Source organism: Pleurodeles waltl, chromosome 4_2 (assembly GCF_031143425.1).
Source record: "Pleurodeles waltl isolate 20211129_DDA chromosome 4_2, aPleWal1.hap1.20221129, whole genome shotgun sequence".
NCBI classification, from domain to species: Eukaryota; Metazoa; Chordata; class Amphibia; order Caudata; family Salamandridae; genus Pleurodeles; species Pleurodeles waltl.
In genome coordinates this window covers 432,342,542-432,365,804 of record NC_090443.1, presented here as the reverse complement: position 1 = coordinate 432,365,804, position 23,263 = coordinate 432,342,542, and the positions used below count along the sequence as shown (strand labels likewise).

At 43.1% G+C, this 23,263-nt stretch overlaps 1 pseudogene; it reads left to right on the top strand.

Annotated features, from left to right (window-relative positions):
• The window catches only part of LOC138293885 (serine/threonine-protein kinase N2-like), a 245,836-nt pseudogene that overhangs the window by 21,516 nt on the left and 201,057 nt on the right, over positions 1–23,263 (top strand).

The window sequence follows — 23,263 nt, the reverse complement described above, 5'->3', positions numbered from 1 at the left end:
ACTCCCATGCGTTCTCGGGTGTCACAAAAAAGGGATTTGTTTCCATGCACCACTTTTTTGGCTGGAAAAAAGAGCATGTACAATAAGTTGATCCCGAGGAGTTTCCTTTTCACCATCTCGAAGGATTTACGTTGGTTTGGACTTGTATGGTATAAGATGGGACGATCAGCATCCAAGAAGAATGGTACATTAGGTCCCCCTTTTTGCGTGTCTCTCTTAAGATTGTATCTGTCTCTTGGAAATTAAAGATACAAGCAATCAGTGGTCGGTGGGGAGGGCTCCCTGGGGGAAGTTTCAGTTCAAGAGCTTGGTGTGCTCTCTCAATTCTGAACTGCTGTGATAGTGCCCCAGTAAGGTAGCCACATCAAAAAAGACCCTGGTGACGTTGTCTACGGGAACCACAGGAACTGCAGGTTATTGAGTCTGGACCAGTTCTCTGCATCATCAGCCATCTCCTCCAGTTCATCAGTGGAAGCCACAAGCCTTTTCACTTCTGTACATAGAGTAGCTATCTCATCCTCTACTATCGTTACCCATCTCTCCACCTCTTTCGCTCTTTCAAATGCAATACGCAGGTCCTGTCTCAGGACATCGGCCCCCGCTTCACCAATTTTCATTTCCACAGCCACTTGTGAGGGACTGATTTCCTGCAGAATCATTGCTGTGTACAAAGTAACCACGGCCAAGATGAGGGCATCACACTGGGCCGCCCCTTGCACGTCCCCAACAGCAGTGGTGTATCTGTCCATCGTGGTTAGTGAGGAGTCACTAGGGCATTTGGCCTGCCCTATCCCCTCACCTCCCGACTATCAGCTCGAAGATCACGTCCTTGGCCCTCATCCACAGGGCAGCCTCCAAATGTAAGGGTTTAGGCTGCAGGAGCTGAGGCTACTCATGTAGTTGTCGCCCACCAGCCTTGACTGCTCCTTTCACCACATTCTAAACGGGGGGGACGAGCAGCTGAGAGCAGTCATCCCTTCTTTGTCCTGGCTTGAAGCTCCTTTTTTTCCATGGATGCTGATCAACTTCAGCGTGCTTGCCCCATGCTCCATCGACCCATGGGTAGCTAGAGCAGCTAGGAGTGCTCGTTCTGGTCCTGTCCCCACAAGTTTCTCCCAGGCTGCCCAGTAATCCTGATGCGCATGGTCCCCTCCCATCTCAGCGTTCCCAACTGGGTGACCTCCCATAAGGGTCCAGCCTTATACAGTCCATGGGGACTGGACTGCTGCCCTCAAATGCCCTCCCTGTGCCTGTAGGCGAAATCTGGGCCCAGAAAATACCCACAGTACTGCACATTTAACTTCTCTCCACAGAGGCACCTGGCCCAGACCTCTGCTCCACTGAGTCCCCTTCCCCTGACCGGCCACAGGCCCCCCACTGGGGGAGGCAGCCGGGATCTCCCACTTTAAGTCCCTGGGAGCAGCTATGGGTGTAAAACCGCTACTCTGTGGACCCCAGGTGCACACTGCAACTCAGGGCCCACCGGCACAGGCACTGAGTCTGAACCCTCACCGCAGGAGGCCAACCGGTCCCTACGGAACACACCTCTCCAGGCAAAGACCATGCCACCTCTCCACTGGTCACTGGGGCACAGCTCCTCTTGATGTGGCTGCAATGATCTGGTTCAGACAAAGTGCCTCCTCAGTATTTCTGGGCTAGTCTTTTATGCTGCTCTTGGTGTCTTCCTTTTTACCAGATTTGCACAGTCATTAGTGTCTTGGGGATGGAAGTGTTCCCATTTGTCTGCGTCAAAATTGGAAATATATTGCCAACGATGTCATCAGCATTACGGAAGCCCTTGCCATAAGCAGTGACCTTAAAGTCAAGAAACTCAAAGTCTTAAGGATGAGAAGAGTCTGAAGTTTATTTATTGAAGCTGAGGACCTTTGTGTGACTGTTGATGAATTTACATCTTCAAGGATGACTTTAATTACCTGGCATAGGTCACAACTTGCTCACCTTCCGATAACGGGCTGGTTTATTCAAGAAGGTATTCAACATGACAGGTAAAATTATACACAGGAGCATGTTGGTCTGCAAAATTAACAGGTTAAACTAGTTGCTGAATGAAGGACCTCCTCCCCATATGATCACATGGAAGTTTGCCACCTCAAAGTGTCAGACCTTTACATTCTAATATAAGAACAAGCTTGTGAGTTTGTTATCACCGAGAATAATTAGACTGAAGATATGTTACTATATTCTAAATTTTCACCAAGTGCCTCAGCAGTCTTTAATATATTTTGTGAATGTATTAATAGTGCCTCAAAGACACTTTGTGCACCCCTGACTGCTCCACATAAGCAAAGCCAAAAATATGTGGTTCTAGATTCAGATTATCAACACAGTAAAAACAGAATCTTGCAATACTACATTAATTTGTCCAGAGTTACGAGTTAGGTGGAGCAGAATGCTGGATACATATGCAAGGATGGGGCAATTTTGTTTTACACTTGCTTCTGAAGTTATCTGTAAGATTGGAACTTCTTACTGTTTTTTTATTTCTGTCTGAAAGTGTATAGAACCAATAGTTCAGTTTGACATACGTCCCTTGTTTGGTACAGAGTTTGATACTCTGTTATAAAGTATAAAGATTTAAAAGGATACAGCTCGCTCCATGGGGCTCCAACAGCAAGAAGATCATGCAGTCAGTCCAGGACAAGACTAGCTTGATAATGAAGGCATTGTATGTGCAAAAGCAGAAATGTACTTTAAAAGCAAAAAAGTGCACCATGAAGGGATTTTCTCCATCATGGGGCTTACTTTAGCATTCATGAACATGTAAATAATGGGCTTCCAATCGCCAAATAACACAATCATAGAGGATTGTAATATTTGGATACAACCCCTTAACTGTTGTATCCTCTACTCCTTTGGAGCTCAAAGCGATCGCAGAATCATGACTGGGATTGATTCTGCATCCAGAATTAAGAAAGGGGACAGAAACACCCCCCTGACTTATCACACCATTGTTCTTTCCTCTAGAAGAGCTAGAAACATAGACAGGCAACAGAAGTGCCATACACATGTATTGACCTGCTTCGGTAAGAGTAGATAACATTCTCCCATTTAACTTTCTGGCCTTAATAAACCCGTTATGTCAAGGTAACAAATTAACCTCCTGTTTTTAGATTATTCAACTGCCTTTAATACTGTAAATAGGTCTGTCCAATGGAAAACCTATACTATCTGAGTGGTGGGCCTCTGAATCTTTACTAAGAGCCGTTCAACTTCTACATTGGAATATCTGGGTCCCATTTAAGATCGGAGATAGGGCAAGGTCAACAAGCAAAATACCAATAGACAGAGATGTCAGTAAATAGCCCTACCTCAACTTTCAGTTTTTAATCTCTATAAAGCCGGCATGGAAGTCAGGCTGAGGGAGGTGAGTCATTTCACTAAAGCGGAGAAGAAAACAACTAGTACTGATTCAGTATGCAGAGGATGCGATCAAACTAGGCACCACCTCAGTTTGTCTACACAGGGCCCCTTGAAGCAGTAAATCCTTACGACACACTTAATGCATCTAAATAATGTATAATAGATGCAGGAAGACGTTCACTTAAAGGTTGTGCTGTGAAAGAATTGAGCAAGCACAAACAAATTTATTTTGGGATTTGGTAGGAAAGAATGCAAGCATTAAAATCAAATGGACACACATGAGGTTTATGCTTTGAAAATTAAACACAGGTTTACTCTGTTCCGACAGTACCATTCATTGTCAAAGTGGTTAAAGCTAAATTGAAAGCCACACTTGCATATGGAGTTCTAACATTTGGAACTGAATGAATAATGTGAAAGAAGCCTATGGGGTTCTTGCCTAAAATGTATATTTTGGCAGCCCAATGCCTGCTGTTCTAGTCAGCTAAAATTAGAGGTCAGCCTTGTCAGAATTAAACTAATACTTGAGCTATTATTCATAAAATACTATTTATAAAATACCTCATTATTCATAAACTACTGTCATCGATCAAAGATTGCCACAACTTATTCGCTGATGAATAAGCTTTGTAATTAACTATCTGGTACCCGCACATTTGCAAAAAAGTGGACTGGCTATACACCTGACCAGTTAGCACTGAATATAACTTTATGAGGTTTAATTTCCTATTTCCAGTATCGGAGCTGGCCGTAGAAGGTCTAAACTGCATGCAGTATAATTGTATATTTTGTCTGACGAAGCAAATGTGAATCAATATCACTTATTCTATTTTTTCCCCACAATTAAGAGTCCAAATCAAACTCCTTAAGCTGATCTTCTGGAAGTATAATGTCCACACATTTATAGAAACACCAGAACTGTGTGTTGGGTATTATTGCTGCTTTATTGGAAGACTAGCATGGTTTATAGACCTGACGTCAGTTAGTCTAGATAAGAAGATAAGTGCAAGATTTCATCTGCACTTGGTCAAAGCAAATTAGATAAATTATTCCTGCAGTATTCTGACATTTTTAGTTCTACTTCCAATTAGATTTTAAGTACCAATTAATTAATTCTAACCAGAAGTTTTATAATAATATTTAACTCTATACAATAACTATATTTAGATATATTGATGCTTTAAATTGATACGCTAAAATATTTTTACTATGTTTAGACACAAGGCCAACTTTTGTTACATGTATGTAAGGTTTTAGCTGAAAATACATTTTTGGGCACTAATTGTAATGATTTCAATTAATCATTATAAACGTATTTACAACTTGAACAAGTGAATATATGGATCCCTAAAGTCTATAGGTAAAAGCTAAATTTTGGGAAATTATATTAAAAAAGAAAACATTCCTTTAGGATGCACATTTTCTGTATTCACTTTATTTAAAAAAACAGCCAATGATATTCATATTCCAACACTGTAAAACACATTTGCCTTACTAATCCATTTAAATTTCCCTTTAAAAGACAGATATGGTGCATAATACGTAGCACTCTTTCAGAAAAACACTGGGATTGCTCCATTAAATTGTCAACGCAGTCCACATGAGTTAAAGCAGTTCAGATTTCTTCCCTGTTGAGCAGGAAAACTTGAATACAGCTATTCCTTACTTGGGCTGCGAAAAAACCATTAATCACTAAGAAGCAGAAAAAAGATTTGGGAGAAAACCGTTATAAGCATTAGTTGCAGCCACAGTTCATGTGTATAGGAAAATGAAATACCAAATTTGGCCAGGTATGGAATATAAGCTAGTATTGTCTTCCCTTGGTTCAATCTACTTCTCTAAGCACTGGCGCTTGAAAGGAAGATAGAAAATGGTGGAACGCATAAGCATTTTAACTTTTACTTATTTTTTTTTTTTTAAAACAAACTTTGCTCTTGAAACCAGTGCTTGTGGAGGGGGGGGTCACATAAATGGAGAACTAGTATTACTAGTAAATAATCATTCATTTTCATCTACCACTTATTACAATACAATTTAATACGTTTATTTACCAAAACACATGCTTTATTATCGTATTTGAAACTAGAAAATCTCCATTCTGCAGATGGATGGCTCACACTTTAAATTCGAGGAAATACAATTGACCTAGCGCATTAAATGCAGTAAACGCAGATCAAAGTTTGGCTGTCACCATAATGTCCTGGAACATCGCTGGTGCAAAAACTATCATAGCAGACGGGTTCACAGCAATGACTAGTTGCAATTATTCTATAAACGTGCTTCCAGAAACGTGGCTGGAGGACCCAATCGAATTAGGAGGCTATTCGCTACACCACATTAGTGCCAAAAAATCAAAGAAATCAGGTAGGCCAAGCGGTGGTCTAGCCACATACATTTCAACGGCACTACTTGTATCAACAGAGCAGTTGGCTTTCTCAAAGACCGACTTGCAGGCCATTAAAATCACCTTTAGTAATAATCAGCACGCCCCGCTAGTCATTTTCAATGTAAATGCCCATCTGCAGAAAAAGTACTGCTCTATGATGAATTATTGAATAGGGTGGAAGAGATACGATGCGCTAATACAGCATGGGACATATTAGTGACAGGCGACTTCAATGCTAACTTAGTGCACACTCCAGAACCAGATGAGCAACTGGCAACTGAAAATGCCATATGGTCAGTGCCGTTGCAAAAAAAGACTGGACGCAAAGGGTAAACAACTGGTAGAGGCACTAGAGCACATGGGGATGAGGGTAGTAAATGGCAGGATCAACAATGACGTTCCGCCAAGCTTTACTCATCATAGCGCAAAGTCCGCGACAATAATAGACTATACAGCTGTGTCACTTCCTTTGCTAGCTTATGTTAGCAAATTTAAAATTAAACCTACTCTCCATAGGGACCACTCATTTCAGCACATAGAACTCATTTGGAACGCTCCGTGCCTTCTTCCAGCTATAAAGGAATTAGGAACAGTAACATCTATCAACCTAAACCGCCTGATCTGGTCGGAGTCTTCATTATCAAGACTGTGTAAAAACATAAAATCTTTGCTTCATTTGGCAATATGCCAGGACCTACCAACAGTGAAAGCGTGGGCCACTTTTCTTCAGTCAGTACCCTCTCTTGGCCTCGCCAGGCATCAATTGCCACATAATAATCAGGCAAGGTCTTCAAACCTACCAGTAAAAATTTTAGAACTAAGGAAGGAGCTGAGGCTCAACCTTAGACTAATGAAAGATAGCTCTCCTACAGCAACCCAATTCGCCCAAATAAAAGCCCTACGAAAAATTTACAAGAATCAGGTATGGCAAATGCGAACCAAAAAGGAGGACGACTTCTGGCTCAAATTACTTCATAGTTCAAGGAAGGCTAATTCAAGGGCCTTTTGGACAACAGTGAATGGAATCGGCCGGCAGGTCAGAACAATAAACTTCACATTAGTTCCAGAAGGAAAATGGGTGGAATACCTTGCCAACATTTTCTTTAAACAACCCTCATCTGAAGTAAATCAGCCTCTGAAGGAGTCAATAAAACTCACAGACGTCAGGTTAAGGCTGACCCTGAATATTGGTCAACAACACTGTCAATCCTGTATACTGAAGTTGAGTGTAACACAATCGTTCCAGAAAGTTGGAGAGGATCCATCATTAACCCAATATTCAAAGGGGGCTGTAGAGCAAACCCAGCCAGTTACAGATTGATAGCGTTAATTGACAGTGAGGCCACCTTAGTCCTGGCCGACCTGCTCAATTGGTCAAACTCAAATAACCTGGTTCCTTTGAATCAAACTGGTTTTAGGAAGGGATATGGTACAGTGATTAACATCCTTACACTAGGAGACATTGCCAACCGAGCAAAATGCTTAAAGAAAAAACAATATTTATGTTTTCGTGGACTTCAAAAGTGCTTTTGACCGAGTCAATAGAGCACTTTTTTTGGAGCAAATTGCGAAGGTGGGGCCTGCAAGAGCGAACTCTTAGATGCATAGAAATGCTATACGATAAAACTTGGGTGCAGGTCAAGGTAGCAGATGGCTCAAAAATGTCTATGAGGATACTGACAAATATAGGTTTAAAACAGGGTTGTGTTTTGGCCCGCACCGCTTCAACCTTTTCACGTCAGATCTCTCCTCGAAGCTGGATGCAACCAACTCGCACTCTCCAAGGATGGGAAGTTTGTCCCTATCACACCTTTTATACGCTGACGATATTGTTCTGCTAAGCCATACGAAAATATGGCTGCAGCGGTTGGTCACTACTTTAGGTGAATACGCAAAGACAAACAAATTAGAAGTTAACACCTCAAAGACCAAAACCATGTCCATGGGATGTCCTTTGAATCTAGCCAACAATATAAAGTTGAATGGCATTACCCTTGAAACAACTCGCAGCTATAAATACCTTGGCATCATTATCGATAATAAGGCCAATTTCGCGCCGCAGAAGCGCTACATTGCACAGAAGTGCAAAGCCTTAACGTTCGCTTTCTGTACCCTAGCAAAAAGATTAAATGGCCCATCGTATAAGCCGTTACTGTCTGTTATGTCGGCCAAATTCCTCCCAGCCACTGCATACGGAAGCAAGGCTTTATATGGGAAAGATGCCACCCTACTGGACCAACAACAAATAAAAATCTATAAGCAGGTCTTTAAACTTCCTGGCTCCGCTTCTCCCTCACAGGTTAGGCTAGAATTTGGCCTAATACAACAGCAGTTGGGCAGGAAAGCGCATACAATAAAGTCCTGGTACAACATAAGAAAAAATATGACCAGCCCCCTAGTCATGGCTTTATGGTATTCAGTGAGCAACAATCCAAAATCAGTATATAAAAGGTATCTGTATAATTCTCTGCAAGAGACAGAAATGATGCATTTGTGGGACTCCAACATCTCATATTCACTGTTGTGTCGAGCGTTGAAAAAGGAAATGGGATTGCAGTCTTTTCTAGCTGATAAATCTAAATTTGCACAACGCTCGCACGCCTGGCTTCTTATGCACACTTACACCACCTTGGCACCATCACAATATTTGATTTCAACTTTCGCACTACATATCAAGTGTTGTTTTCTGGCTCTTCGTCTAGGCGTTCTACCATCCAGAGCGGACCAACTATCTTAGAAGAATGGAGGAGAATCTTCCTGTAGGTTATGTAAAGGTCCCAAGGAAGACATGGTCCATCTGATTTGTATTGCCCGGCCTTAAAGGAAGCACGACGACAACTCTTAAAACCAGTCTTCGAGAGGAATGGGACTCTTTCCTGTCGGCCAGCAGTTATGTCATTGTTTGACCGTCACGATCCACAGTCAATCTGCAGATTCATCAACTTTTTGACTGTCCACACCGCAAGCATGAACTTACTATTTAGGACACACCATAGCTGACAGTTGGCTCACTTTTAAGTGTTCATTTATTTTTTTAGTCGCGTATTAAAGTTTTGATAATGTTATAGCATGTGGAAGGACACATTTTAAGATAACTCAGTTAAAAAGGCAAAAGAAAAGCCCGTTGGCGCAACAGCAGGTTCTCAGACTGTACACATTGAGTTAGCATGTAACATCAACCGCACCACGGGCATCAAGTGTCTGCAAAGTTAGTTTAATGGTCACCCCGCCCCTCGACTGCTCTAGAATTGCAAGTGTATTTATTTCAAAGATTTTTATAGAATTTTTTTCCTTTAGTTTGTCCTTTCTTTTATAGAATTTTATATATTGTATATAATGCATTGATTATGGTTTTTATTAACTAAACAATAAAGATTTACTTACTAAGACATACTTTATTATCGTATTTGAAACTAGAAAATCTCCATTCTGCAGTATCATTCCAGTTACTATTCTATAACAAGATTTAGAGAAGCATATTGAAAAACACTGCAAAACAGGGTTTTGCAGTGCTTGTTGACAAGCCTTAATATTTGAGAGGTTTAGATGTTGGGGTTGATCATTCTTTCTCAGCCTTTCATTCAGGCTCATAAGTGTACCTGAAACTGCCTATATCTTCTCCATTTTGTACCATAAAAACATAATAACAGTTTTAAAGGTTTAAAAAAAAAATATGTGGGTCATGGTCTGACCCGCCAAGTTGGTGGACGTACATTAGCTGTGCTCCAAGACAACCTCTGCCATCCTCCAGCATCTGTGACTCGGACCCGATGGATTTACCCCCCCTGTATGGCTCGGATTTCCCTGTGTGATGCCCCGGCCTGAATCCTGCGGCACTGAGCCAGATCTGTACCTCCAAAGCCCCCTTAAGAGACTGTGAGGCCCATGTCTTGCTCATTTGCTGGTGCTGTCTGCGGCCACACTGAGGGCGTGCCTCCCCTGCCAAGAGAGCAAGCAGGAGGAGTGCCACACAAACAGCGGCTTTAGTCCTTCCTGTAGCTTCCCTCCATAATTGTTTATGTGGCCAGTCCAGACTGAGGCCTTGACTGAATTGTCCTGGACTGGGGTGGAAGAGACTGGCGGGCTGTGGAACCCTGTGGGGGGGAGGGCGGGGGGATTGGGACCGCCATTTCCCCTTCTGGCGCACTAGGGCTAACTCCCCCCTTGCTAAGAGGTAGGCTGGGTGGATAGCAGCGCCTGCCCTCCTGCGCCCAGTGGAGATTCAGCCCGGGGTGCACATGTAGCCTCCCTGTTTTGGGAAAGTGGGCTGGTTGGGCCGGGGGTTCCACCTACCAACTGGACTGCATCTGCCACGGGCTGCTGGAGGAGGGGTGCTGGTTCCACCCAGGACCAAAAAGAGATACTGACTGGCTGCACATGCCGCCAAATGTGGGTTGCCTGGGGCAAGTAGGCTGGAAAAAGGCAGCCCTCCGGCCTTTGATTCACTGGTGTTGCGGCGACTGGGATGCACACGACACCCTCTCAGCAGACTATGTGCATAGGCTGACAGCCAAACCTTCTTCACCTGCTGCCCCCTAGAGTGCCACAACTGCCCACCTTCCAAGTCCCCCTTTACAACTCAAGAATAGGGACGGACAGGGCCCCAGCACACTAAATCCTGTCCAGATTTGACAAGTCTGCTCCCTCAACTGGCGGATCAACCCAGTGAGACCTGTCCGCAGGCCCGATGCCGACAATAGACCCGCATATATGGGCGCCATCCTTCTGACTATCAGAGTGCCCCGAGAGGCTTGGGCCCACATAGCGCTCTTGAAACAAGACCAGGCTACCAGGGTGCCCACAGCAGAGGGCAGGATCTCCACAGTTAAAGACACTGTAACCCCCCTCTCCCTCCCAAAGCCAACATGGCAAAGACACTCTCATTAAAAGTCAGCCTCGAGTGGCAGATAGATGTGGCCGAAAACCGATAAAGAAGGAATTGCCCTTGTATCCTTGGGTTCACCAAGGAGGTAGAAACCCAGTCCCCTGAGACGTTTCTCGAGTTCTGGCTGAAATTGTGCATACCTGAAGGGGCACCTGAGGGGGCACTGTTGCCTTGGTTCATGCTGGAGCAAGCTCATCACTCGCTTAAGTCCACCGCTCCCCTTCCCTCCTAGGTCCACCCCCTCCATCTAGTACCTCCCCACCCCCACAGGTCAATTGCCTGTGATATGTTGTGAGGCTAAATGTGTCGAAGAGAAACCTGTTATATACTGTGGCGACTGATATGAGGCTTATCATGGCCATCTCGAATACTTACCACTCCGCTTTGGTAATGCTACAAGACTCTGACCTGATACATTTGGCCTCACCCATATCATAGGCAATTGACTTGATAATCCTCTGACATGATGACATCCTTACTCTTTTTTATTATTTCAGACGTAACAGCCTTGAAAAAATCCAAGGGATGAAACACGTGTCAGCTGCTGCTCTGTGAGAATATTGTCAACCTTACTAGCATTCTTCTGAGCAATAAACCAGCACTTCAATGAGTCATGACCTTATGACTGTTGGACTTATCATTAACACTTTTTCAGCGTGCTCTGGTACTTGCAAATACTAGTTTTCTGTTCTGGCTCTCCAGGCTGGATATCGCTCATCTAAGGTGGCAGGGAGATTTGTACCAGACTAGCACCTGCGTGCACTGTTTTTCTGGACGTTGAAGAAGTTCTTCGATGTATACTGAACCCCATTTTGTTTGGCTACTCTTGGATGTATGGGCTGTCTAGCATTGTCTCCTTTCTTTTGGCTGTGTTCTTAGCAAATACATCTGACAGAAACTTGTAGCTTCAGATTCCCTACCTTTAGAATTTCCAGGCGTCAGCTTGGAGTCCTGAACTTTTGTTGAGCAATACCTTTGCGCGCACCAGTGGGTGGCATTGTTTGGATACGCGTGGCGTCATTGGAACAGTCTATGATGTCACGGTCGCCTGTAAAGGCACCACCCAGGCTCACCTATGTCAGTACTTTTCCAGAAATTCCATACCAGAAGTGCCGAGCCATAGAAAGAACCAACAGTTTTGTCTGTGCAAAAAAACTATGGCCCTGAAAGGACAATCCTTAACTCTAGGAAATGGGTCCTCAGAACGGGGAGGCATGCATGGGTGTAAGGAATCTGCAGCTAGATAGTCTTTACCAGGTATTGCTTTACCGAAGGTAACTAACTTGTTCATCTGATAGAGACTTCTATCCACAGATTCCTTACCTTTAGAATTTCGTGGCTTCAGCATAAAATCCGGAACTTTTGCTGGGCAATACCTTTGCGTTTGCCGTCAGGTGGCGTCGTTCGGATACGCATGGCGTCGTTGGAGCTGTCTGTGATGTCACGGTCCCCTATAAAGGCACCACCCAGTTGCACCTATGTCAGTACTTTTCCAGAAATTCCGTGCCAGAAGTGCAGAGCCATGCAAAGACCCAACAGTTTTTAAAATTAAAAAGTTTGCCCTAGGGGTATAACTGACCACTCTCCAGTAGCGGTGGAATTGAGGGTCAGCAGCAGGGCAATGCGACTGATGTGACACTTCAACACCTGGCACCTCCAGAATGAGAACTGTGTAGAACTCCTCTCCACTGAATTAGAACACTTTTTTGCACTTAACAAAGGCACAGTGAACTCCCCAGGTGTCCTCTGGCCAGCAGGCGAGGCCACCACCAAGGGGTTTGCCAAAGATTATATTAGAAGTGCAGAAGAAGAGAAGACACGCACCATGGTTGCTCTTGAAACTCGTGTCTTGGATCTTTAAAGGCCATATACTAGGTGCCCGAGTGAGATTCTCTACCACCAGTTGATGGCAGCGAAAGAGGCGTTCCAGCAAATGGTGACAAGTCAGGGAAAGTGAAATACTGGCTGATACTGATGTTGTGGCATCCCTTATTGTCCCCGAGGTATATAACAGTCCCCATCCCCCGTTATAGTAGACACAGCTGCAGCTTTTGACTCTTACTTCGAATCGCTCTACGCACCCAAGAACGCCTGCACTGTGAACGCCAGCACTCAGTCCTGGACGATATCCTGCTCACAACACTTTACTGCGCAGACCACATAACCCTTGACGGTCCTGTCATGGCAGACATATTCAGTGATGCCATTCACGGTCTAAAATCTGATAGGATGACGGGTCCAGATGGATTCCCTGCAGAGTAGTACTGTAACTACCCAACCCTGCTACCCCCCCCATCTCCTACCGACCCCTCAACCACCATTTGCTCAGGTAAATTACCTCAGACATCAACACTGCCAATATCATCATACCTAAACCAGGGATCCCCGGGGGTCAGTGCACTTCCTACAGGCCTATTTCCTTGATCAGTGCAGAGGTCAAAATATTCGCTTCTAGCTAATGGTCTCAGCCCAGTACTGCAGAAACTGGGCCTAAAATGCAGCTGTGTCAGAATGCAGCACTAGAAACACTATCCTGCAACTTCATCTGGCCATGGCCCCCGTGGCTGACCTCCGAGACCCATGTCACTTCTCATTCTAAACTTATAAAAGGCCTTTGATACAGTGGACTGTGCATTTTTAGCCTGGATACCGGAGAGAATGGAACTGGGCCCCAGACCCTGCAGATACATTGGTATTCTATATTCTGAGCCGCAGTCGCGGGTACTAGTCAATGAAGGTCTGTTGCACATCTTCCCAATCCGCAGGGTCACCAGATAGGGTTGTCCCTTGCCACCACTCCTTTCTGCCCTGGCGATTGAGCCTTTGGCCTGACAATTACATTTTGACGACCTGGTGGCGGGCTAGGAACGGACAGACGGCTCTGATGACAGGGTTGCCCTGTGCCCAGAAAATATCTTGAGCTACCTCTACCACCCTCCAACCTTTGGTCTCAATTGTATGGAAATACTAGACCTTTATGAACAAGCATTGGGCCTCCTCGCTAGCCTGAGGAAATTGTTGCTATTACCTCCGAACACGCAACATGGCGACCATTTATGCCGATCTGCACCACTAGCTTTAAATACCTGGGGATTCACATCTCCAGAGACTCTGCTGAGACCTGGAATCTCAATCTCAACTCCCTGACCCAGAAAGGAAAAACAGACCTCCAACATTGGGAGAAGGTGTGACAGCTGATCCTTGGGAAAATTGCTGCAGTTAAAATAATTGTACTCCCCAGGTATCTCTACGTTTTCCAAAACTTACCATGCCTCATAGCACACCACTGGTTCTGGGAACTGAAGCCCACACTTTGCTCATTTTTGTGGTTACACTGCCCCTCATGCATGGCCCACTGTAGAATGAGGAAGTCAGTGAATGGCAGAGGTATGAGTATGGCAGGCCTCCAGCTCTAGAATAAAGCCACACAACTACTGGTTATTAATGAATGGTTAACGGGAGGGTGACCCCGGCTATCATAATTAACTCATGACCCAATCCCCAGTGGCCTCCCTTAGGTTACCATGGTGGTCCTCGGTTGGGAGAGAGGCTTCCTCGGACATGGGCTGAGAGAAAAATCTAACGCGCCAGACCCACTGTGGCAGGGCTACCACCTTAACACACTGCCTGATTGCAAGGCTTTGCAAAGTGGGACGGGATCTGCATTATGACCCTTGGGGACATCTGTGTGTGTGGTGTGGTTAGCTCCTTCCAAGTCCTTCAGACACACGTAACCCTCTCAGTCACACAGTTACCTCCAGCTGTGACATGTCCTACAGCCTTCTCCACTGTTCATGAACATAGCCCTCTCAAGGCCAAGTTGCTGATGAACAGACTGGGGAGTGGAGGGGTGTCCCAGTTGTACCGCACACTTGGTGATAAATATCCCCACAGTTTCCTGTTGCTGAGACTAAAGTGGGAGGAATGGATCGGATGAATGGATCGGATGACTCAACAAAGTGGACTGGACCCTGACGCAAAATGCCTTCACCCCCCAAACCTCCTTCACCCACGAGAAATAGCAATATCCTTGACACTTAGGCACATACAACTTAACTACCTGCACACCACCTACCTCACTCCACTATGGTTTTGGTGGACCGGCAGCACCTCTACCCTGCATTGTCTCCGATGTCCATGCCCTAGCACTGATTTCAATCATGTTATGTGGCAATTCCTTCCCATTGCATCCTACTGGCAACATATTATGTGGCTGTTCTGGCCCAGATTCGAAAACCGATATCGCTCTTACACCTGCACGGACACTATTGGACGTTCTCTATGAGATTGGGGTTAGCTGTGGGGATCGATCCATGATTGGCCTGGCAACAGTTGTGGCAAAACGAATCACAGCGTGCAGATGGAGATTGAACACACTGTCTACTATCATTGAGTTGAAAAGGGGAATTGACTGGTTTGCACGACTGGAAAAACATATACACTGCCAGAGGCTGTCCACAGAAGCACTCGCAGATATGGAGTAAACGGATGCACTACATGGACTAGGTTTAATCTTTTCATATGATAAATTGCATATGGCCAGTGAGCCATTCCGGGGTGTATGGGACGATGGTGCGATTATATGTTGTAATTGTTTTATTGTGCTGTTCGTAACCAAAACTCAAAAAAATTGTTTATAAAAACAAAAATGTAAAGTGGTGCAGGAGTAAAGTGGCAGAAAAATAGTATGTTTTCTTGATGCTAAGGTTGTTAATCTGAGACCTGTCTTTCCAAATAAGTAATATTTTTTACTCTGTTGAATTTAAGGCCCGTGAGTTGGAGATTTCTGTGTACTGGCGAGATTATCGTTGTCTGTGTGCCTTAAAGTACCTGAAGCTGGAGGACTTCCTCGACAACCAGAGGCACGAAATCCACCTTGATCTGGAGCCGCAAGGAACTCTTCTTTCTGAGGTATCAACCCTTTTTTCTGGTGTATGCTATTCCTTATGATCATATTTTATTGATATTCATGGGGAACTTTTCAGAGTTGTTTCTATATGTTGAGTTTAATCATCACCAGTTAGGAACTAACAGATTTAGGTAAAGCGCCTAATACTATAAATTAGTTCATTTTTAAGCCCTCCCAGTGGAACTAAATGTGAGCCGGGCACAAAGAAGTAGAGTAATTTGCGCAAAATTCACACTTAGGTTAGTGATGCAGCATGTTCTGGATTACAGCTCTGGTCCCGAGCGTATCCTTCCCCAGCAAATCTACTGCACCCTATTTCTACTCTTGTAAATGCTGCTGTGATGAAATGGGTTGTCTACAGATTTCTGATAATGTTATACGCAGGTTTAGTCAACCGAGAAACTTAACATTGCTAATTTATTAGAATTTTTTAATTTGTGTTATTTTGTTCTTTTTATGATTCTTCACTCTCCGCCATGAAGTGTACCTTAAACCTACTGAGGTGAACTCGGCTAAACATTGCGTACATGCCAGCATCATATGCATGCTCAACGACCACGTGCCTAATAGGAATTGCTTTTCGCAAACAGCATTTTCCTTTGGACACTCTTTGTATTGTGAGTTGTATTTTTTGGTGTTTGTTTTAGACTTTGTGCTAATTGCACTTTTAGTGCAAGTTTTCCGGGGTTTTCCATACCGTGTGTTTAGAATTTATGAATTTGTTTCCTTGATGTTGGAAGGTTCACAGCAATGGCACAGACTCTTGGGTCCGATCTGCTTTCTGTACACTGGCTGATTTACAACTGACATGTTGAGTAAATTATGGCTCCAGAACTTAACTAAATGTGCCTGCAGTGACCACTGTGCAGTAGGATTCAATTTCACTTTATGGATATAACACCGTCTGCTCAGGTTTTACTATTTATCGTGTAGGAATAGTGTATGTGATACCAACATGCAGCTATATTTGTACATTAGGGCCTGGTTCACAACCTGATAAATTAACCTGCACACGGGCGAAATTATGCCTCAAATATTGTTATATTAAAACGTGCCTATCACATTGAAATTATCAATTGCCTTGCATGTTAGTTACTCCGTAGCTCATACACAGTCCAATTCAGTGCTGAGTTGAGAGTTAATTTATGGATTGTATGCTGGCACTCAAGCTATTTTATTCAAGTCTGGTGTGCTGGTTCTCTTGTGATTTCATTCATTACTTCTGTGCCACTTAGTAGGAGGCTGGCATGTGCACTTGTGTTGGAGCCCAAAGACTTTCAAACTGAAGAGCTGTTTGTTTTCTGATCAAAAGGGTACATGCAGACCTATTTGAGTGAATTTAGGACTCTCTTGTTCACATTAGTTCCTGACCTGTGTGGCTTCTTACATATTCCCTTATTCCTTGCTTGCATGCGGTTTTACTTACTGCCTTACTTATTTGGTGATTCAGAACTCGCATCCTGTCTAATGACGGGCTGCATGCTATGTGCACCAAGTGTGCTTACCGCTTATTTCAGTCCCAAGTGCCGACTAATTTATGTCTTGCATCCAGTTTCCCATGGTGGCTATTGCATGGCTCGCATACTGGCTAAGTAATGATTTTCATGCTGTTTAATGCTCCTTCATTTTTGGCTTTCAGACTACCTAATAGAAGGCTTAGTTGCAATCGTACATACTAGTTAATTCATTGTTGTTATGGCAACATAAGCCTGGCATGCCCACTTAGATAAATTCTAATTCATAGCTCACATGCTGCTGCATTCACATCTTACATGCTGCATCTCTGAAAGCACAAGCACTGTTTAATTGATGGCTCACATTCTGTAATCAGGCTAGCGTGCTGCCTCACGATGTGGGTAACCCATTGCTCACATGCTGTCTAATTGTATCGCCATGTGCTGCTGGCTGGTGTAATGGTTTAGACCCTAAAATATACTTACAAAATATCTTATTGTTTTTTCGCTATCACGGATTAATAACATACATCTTTGTTTCTCGAGTAATACCATTGTTACATTTAGATTCAGCAACTATTTATGTATAATAGTTTATACATGTTGCAGTAATCATTGTTTCTAAAATAAGAAAATGAGAGGGGAGAAAAGGAAAGCAAAATAGCATATCAGCTGCTATTAATAACAGTTAACTGAGCGAGTAGTTCAATCCAGAAGAATACTCTAACAATCTAATAATTGCTGTCAGACCCAATGTGCAGGGCCACCATTGTCTTATTTTTTTGTTCCATGTATTGTTTTGTTCCTGACCTCTGATAACATTCATAGTATTACCAGTTCCGGCATTTAGGTGACCTGGGGCCATATGTACGAACACTTTTTCCCATTGACACAGAATGGGAAAAACCCTTTGCTACATCTGGCCCCTGGTGTCATCTTTCTCTTTATTGTTCAAAGCCAGGATCACTGTGGCCTGGTGTTGGGCCGCGGCTTCTATGTTTACCCCATGTTTCCTCCCTGTAAAAAGTTGTACTTTCCCCCTCGGCATCCCCATAAGGTGGGCGCCCTGAGTGATTTCCAAGCCTTTATGGTAGCTCTTTTGGCTAATAACAAGATCAGTTCGATAAACTTATATGCAACTTTCTCTTATTTTGGGTGCGTGATGAGCCCTAGACTACAGTCTGAATCTAGACAAATCTGCTCTGTCAAAAGGACATGTTCACTGGTGAAAGTCAGGCCATGTGTTTGAACTCCACTTGAGTTTTGTGGGATCGCAGACAACCTGAGGAGGCCCCAGTGTATATATATTGCTAGTCTTCAGGGATGTCATGTAGGCTTTTGTGTGACAAAAGAGGCCCTCTGCCACTCCTTGTCATTAAATGTCCTCCTGATCTCCTCCTCTCATTCATTCTAGAGTGGAGTTGGAGGTGTCCTTGTGTGTTCTATTAACGCTTTACAGATCCAGGTTACACATTTTCTCCTGCCTCCCAGCACATAGACTGTATCAATGCATGATTTAAAGGTTCATCTGGGCTATTTTCCACTGTTCCCCCTTGGCATCAACTATGGTTTTATACAGTAAAAAGTGCCACATTTTCCCACAGGGTTTGAACGAAGCCAATTTGCACTTTCTGAATAGTCTTCCCGCAACAGTAATCCCCACCTCTTTCCAAGCTCTCGACTCCCCTGCAGTGGGCCATCCTGTTTGAGTGGGTAGACCCAGGAGGGGTATTCGGTGATAAATGCAGTACCCTTCGAGTAAGGTCTGTACTCTTCCTCCAGTACCCCAGGGCAACTCTCACTAGGTGGGGCAAACCTGTGTCAGACGATGCAGCTGGAAATATTATTTTATTAAGTGCTCATGTGTATGAACGGTTCCTACCAGTGTCTCATGTTTGTGGAAACCAGCCTCCAAGCATGCTACCCCTCGCAGCTGAACTGCTAAATAACAGAGCTTGTAATCCGGCCCCTCATTCTCTTCTAGTTTTGCCAGTAGCTTCAGTTTCTTCAGGAACACCCTGCGCCGACCAGAACTCAATATTGATTCCGCTATCAGAGCATTGAAATCCCTACAAAAAAAAATCTGGATACCATAAGAGTGAGAGTGACAAACAAATAGAGCAGATAAGGCAAAATGTTTCACAGTACTGTGCATTACGTCAACACAATGTCTGCCAAAATGCTACTTATGCTCTTAGCAAACCCATCACAACTGTCAGTCTTATTATTATACACCTTAATCTCCAGGCATTGGATCGTGTTGGCCTTTGCCAGAGAGGGGATCCTTGTAACTCAGTTGTCAAGTATAATCATTAAGTAACCCTTGTTCTTTGGACTTATGGGCTTTTTGTTAGTCGACAAGGAGCGATGCTTAGGAGCAATCATTTACATCAAATATCATGAGCAGTGAAGTCCAGTTGGGGTATCACAAGAATCAATAGAAAGTTTTATGCAAGTTTAAAGGGTTTTATTCACACATTAATTCAAGTCAAATTATTTACTTAAAAAGTATTACATTTGGTCATCATTGTTTCAAATGTAAATACTCCATTAGTCTATATTTCAAAACAAGATAAAATAAGAATACAAATTACAAATATAATGAGGAGAATGCAACAAGTGTGTTCCTAAAGGAAAATCCCTAATCTAAATCAATAAATGGTGTTTTTAGGCATAAAGTGCAATTATTTTCAAAGGCAAGATAAGGTGTCAGTTTCAGAAACCGAAATGAAAGGTTCTGATGAGAGAATAAGAATGCATAGGCATGACACCTTAAACACTCAAGCACTGAAAGTTTGCAAAAGCTGGACAGTATTCACTGCTCAAAGTCAAAGTCAAAGACCTCTTTAAGGTCTGCTTCCTAAGTTATACAGCAAACTCCAGGTGAGGAAAATTGAAGCTTTCTGAAAGATGGAGGACCCTCTAGAATGGGCTCTGAGGGGCCTCTGCAACGCACACTAATAGAATTCTACTAATCACATTGACCTACATAATGATGTCCTTGGTTTGTTATATCGAACAAATCTTGTGGTTCAGACAGTTCTTCCTACGAGCTGTGTTTTCTGCCACCCCCTCTCCTCCCTGTAAGAACCTCACTATCAGTTGTCTAATGCATAACAAATGCCTATTGAGGCTGTCAGAAGACTTCAGGAAAATTGCAGCATCGGCAGTGGAAGAGAAAAACATCTTATGCAAAACAACAGTTTAAATGCAGAATCAGGCCTTTAAGTTCTAACGTGTAAAATCAACATTTAAAATGGCATCAGCCATTAGGCTAACTTATGTCAGTACAATATGTCACTTTGTATGTTTACTTATAATGCGTAAGAATGATTGCATACTACACATTTTGCTTTTCTTAGGTGTGTGTTACTCAGCATTGAAGTTGACACTTTTCAGTTAATTGCGTTTTATACACAAAATTAGGAAATGTGTTCTATCACCTCCCAGTGCTCCTCCTGCCCACCCCAGGAGGACTCGGCAACATTGAGATCACGGATTTCTTTGAAACAGGAATTATTTGGCCCAGTTAACCTTCTGCCAAAACACCTCCCGAAAACCGTTCAGGGACTGAGCTTTCTTGAAAATGTGGTGGAGTTGTTCATCACATTTGCTTCAAAAGAAGTACCGGCATCAGGAACAAGTATGCCTCTTTACTTAGGGCAGATCCTTAACTGGATTTGGCAAATGTGTATGCAGTCAGAAACTCTCACGCATGTCTCACTCGTCATTGGTTTTGTGGAAGTGGAGCCATTTCCCAGTATTCAGGACACACAAAATTCAGGTTGATATTGCTTTAAAAGGCATCCGTTCACACATCCGTTTATCGGAGTAATAATCATAAGTAACTGGGACCGCTCTATAATTGAGTTCTAGATCAGAGAAAAGTTCAAGGGTTTTATTACAAAAATCTAAAAATCAGGCAGTACAGAATAAATGCAACGAAGGCTCAATCACAATGTTATACAGAGTAATAAAGAATCAGAGATATTCTAAGTGGTAAATGAGCAGGAAAATCATAAAGAAAAAGGGTAGCATCCCTAGTAGAATGGGAACGTCTTCTGCTCACCCCCAAAACCAAGGGCTTCTTATACACAATTCTAGCATAACAAATGAGAGAAAACACAGTCTAATCATGGCATGTTCACAAGTAATTAGTTTTAGACAAATCAGAGCGTTCAGCATCATGTTAAGTTCACAAGCACTATCTCATTTAAAGAAAGTATCGAGAAGTATCTGTGTTATTGCTATCTGGAGATGTTCAAAGTAATGTGCAACATTTTAGACAACGAAATGTCACACCCATGAATAAGACTGGCCCAGCAGCAGAACTACAGCAGAAGAGCCTTGAAACTTGTGCTACATTTAAGAAAACAAGAAAGTTCATTCAAAGAGAACTCATAAAGAAAAAAAAAAGAAAAATAACACGACATTGACTAGGTTTGCTTCTTCAGTGCCTATGGAAAGAGGAGATGTACAGGAGACCGGGATGGGAGGGGGGAGAGCAGGAGTGAATGGTAAAGCAGCATCAGACCAGTATCCATGTTATCCTATATGGCTTTTCTATAGAAATGTGGCATAACTAGATTACACAGATAAGTACACTCCTATACACCATATTAAACTTGTTTCAAATGTGAACACTTTAATTCATCATTTGTGTATTGGATCCATCATAAAAACTACTATTCTTGATCATTATTTTTCACGAAAATATATACCAAGAAAGAATGCTACCAGAGTATCTCTGGACAAAGACAACAGGAGACTGGATTCAATAGGAATAATATGGAGTGGCACATCTCCAACTTCAGTGAAGAGATAAGTGCAAGTGCTTTGTTTATGAAGATGCAGCAGACTTTCCATGGAACTCTTGCAATGCCTAGTGGAGGATCCCCTTGGATAGAAAAGGAGCAGATATTTTTAAGAGAATCTTAGTGAGAAAGATTGTTCTGTTTCATGTGATCTTTATTGACCATCGTAAATGTTAGAATGATTTCCCACTGCGTGCGGAGGATAGGGAACACTTGTTCCACAAATATTTCAAGAGAAAGTGTGAATTTAACGTTTAAAATGTACAACCGACACTCACTAATTAGCCATTAAGGCAGAGGTTTTTTCTTTTTTTTAAATATATTCTTTTCTAGTCAGGAAAAAACATACAAAACTACATTACAGCATCTTGATTCTAAACTGCTGCTAAAAGGTGTTGGATGATAGTAATATAAGGGCTAATAGGCATGAGATTACCGTAGTGCAAACAAAGTCACCTATGCCTGCAAGGAGCCTAAAGTTTTTCATTCCCAGAGTGCACCGTACAGGCAGTTGCCTCTAAAAACCACTTTTTGTCTGGCTCGTGAAAGTGGAACTTAGGGATCCCGTGGTTCAACAGTTTTTCTGTCAGAGCTTAATTTTCCCCGTTTATTGGACACTTTTCTTCAGTCACAATGCCTTCAAACTTTGTGAAGTGCAGTTTGTGACAGAATCAAAGCTAGCTTCTGAACCCTGTCAGTTCTGGGTAGTCTGCCTTTTGAGTTCACCTTCCTTCTACCACTGAATGTGAATTTTGGGTGAAAATGTTCAAAAGATCATGAGGGAATCAGACTGTGGCAGGCTAGAAGACATGAAAGCCAAGGAGAAAGCAAAAAGGCCTCCAGAAAGCATTCTGCCTCTTCTATGTCAAAACCCTCACCCCTTAACAACTATAGAACTTGGTGTTCCAAGGTGAAAAGATCCATGATGGAAGAGAGATGATACATTTGCTTTCCCACTGCTTCTGTTGATCCCACTTGATGTCGAAGAGATCAGCCCACAGGTTCAACACAGACCTTTTCTCCCTCTGGAGTTGGCTCTGTTTCAACACCTAACTGCTACCGTTCGGCTTTGGGAAGAACTTCATTGTTGAAGCAAAAGCACCCCCACTGTCCATTGTCACCCATCCGCTCAACAACACATCACTCAATTTCGAAACAGGCTTTGCTGCTGAGTTGATTAGTGATGGCGAGAAACGTTTCCCCACTGTTAACATCAATACACTGGACATTAGCCTTTCACTGCTTCACTCAGAATGATGTTGAGGGTGTTTCTGTCTCCTCTATATTCCACAGCAGAAGTATTCTCACGAAGGACAAAACTTAGACTATGCCCAGAAGCAACAGCAGCCCCTCTTGGGCTCTTGTCTTTCAGAATACCGGTAGATTATCTAGTTCCAACTACAAACCTACTTCCTCCTGAAACTCCGAAGCTGG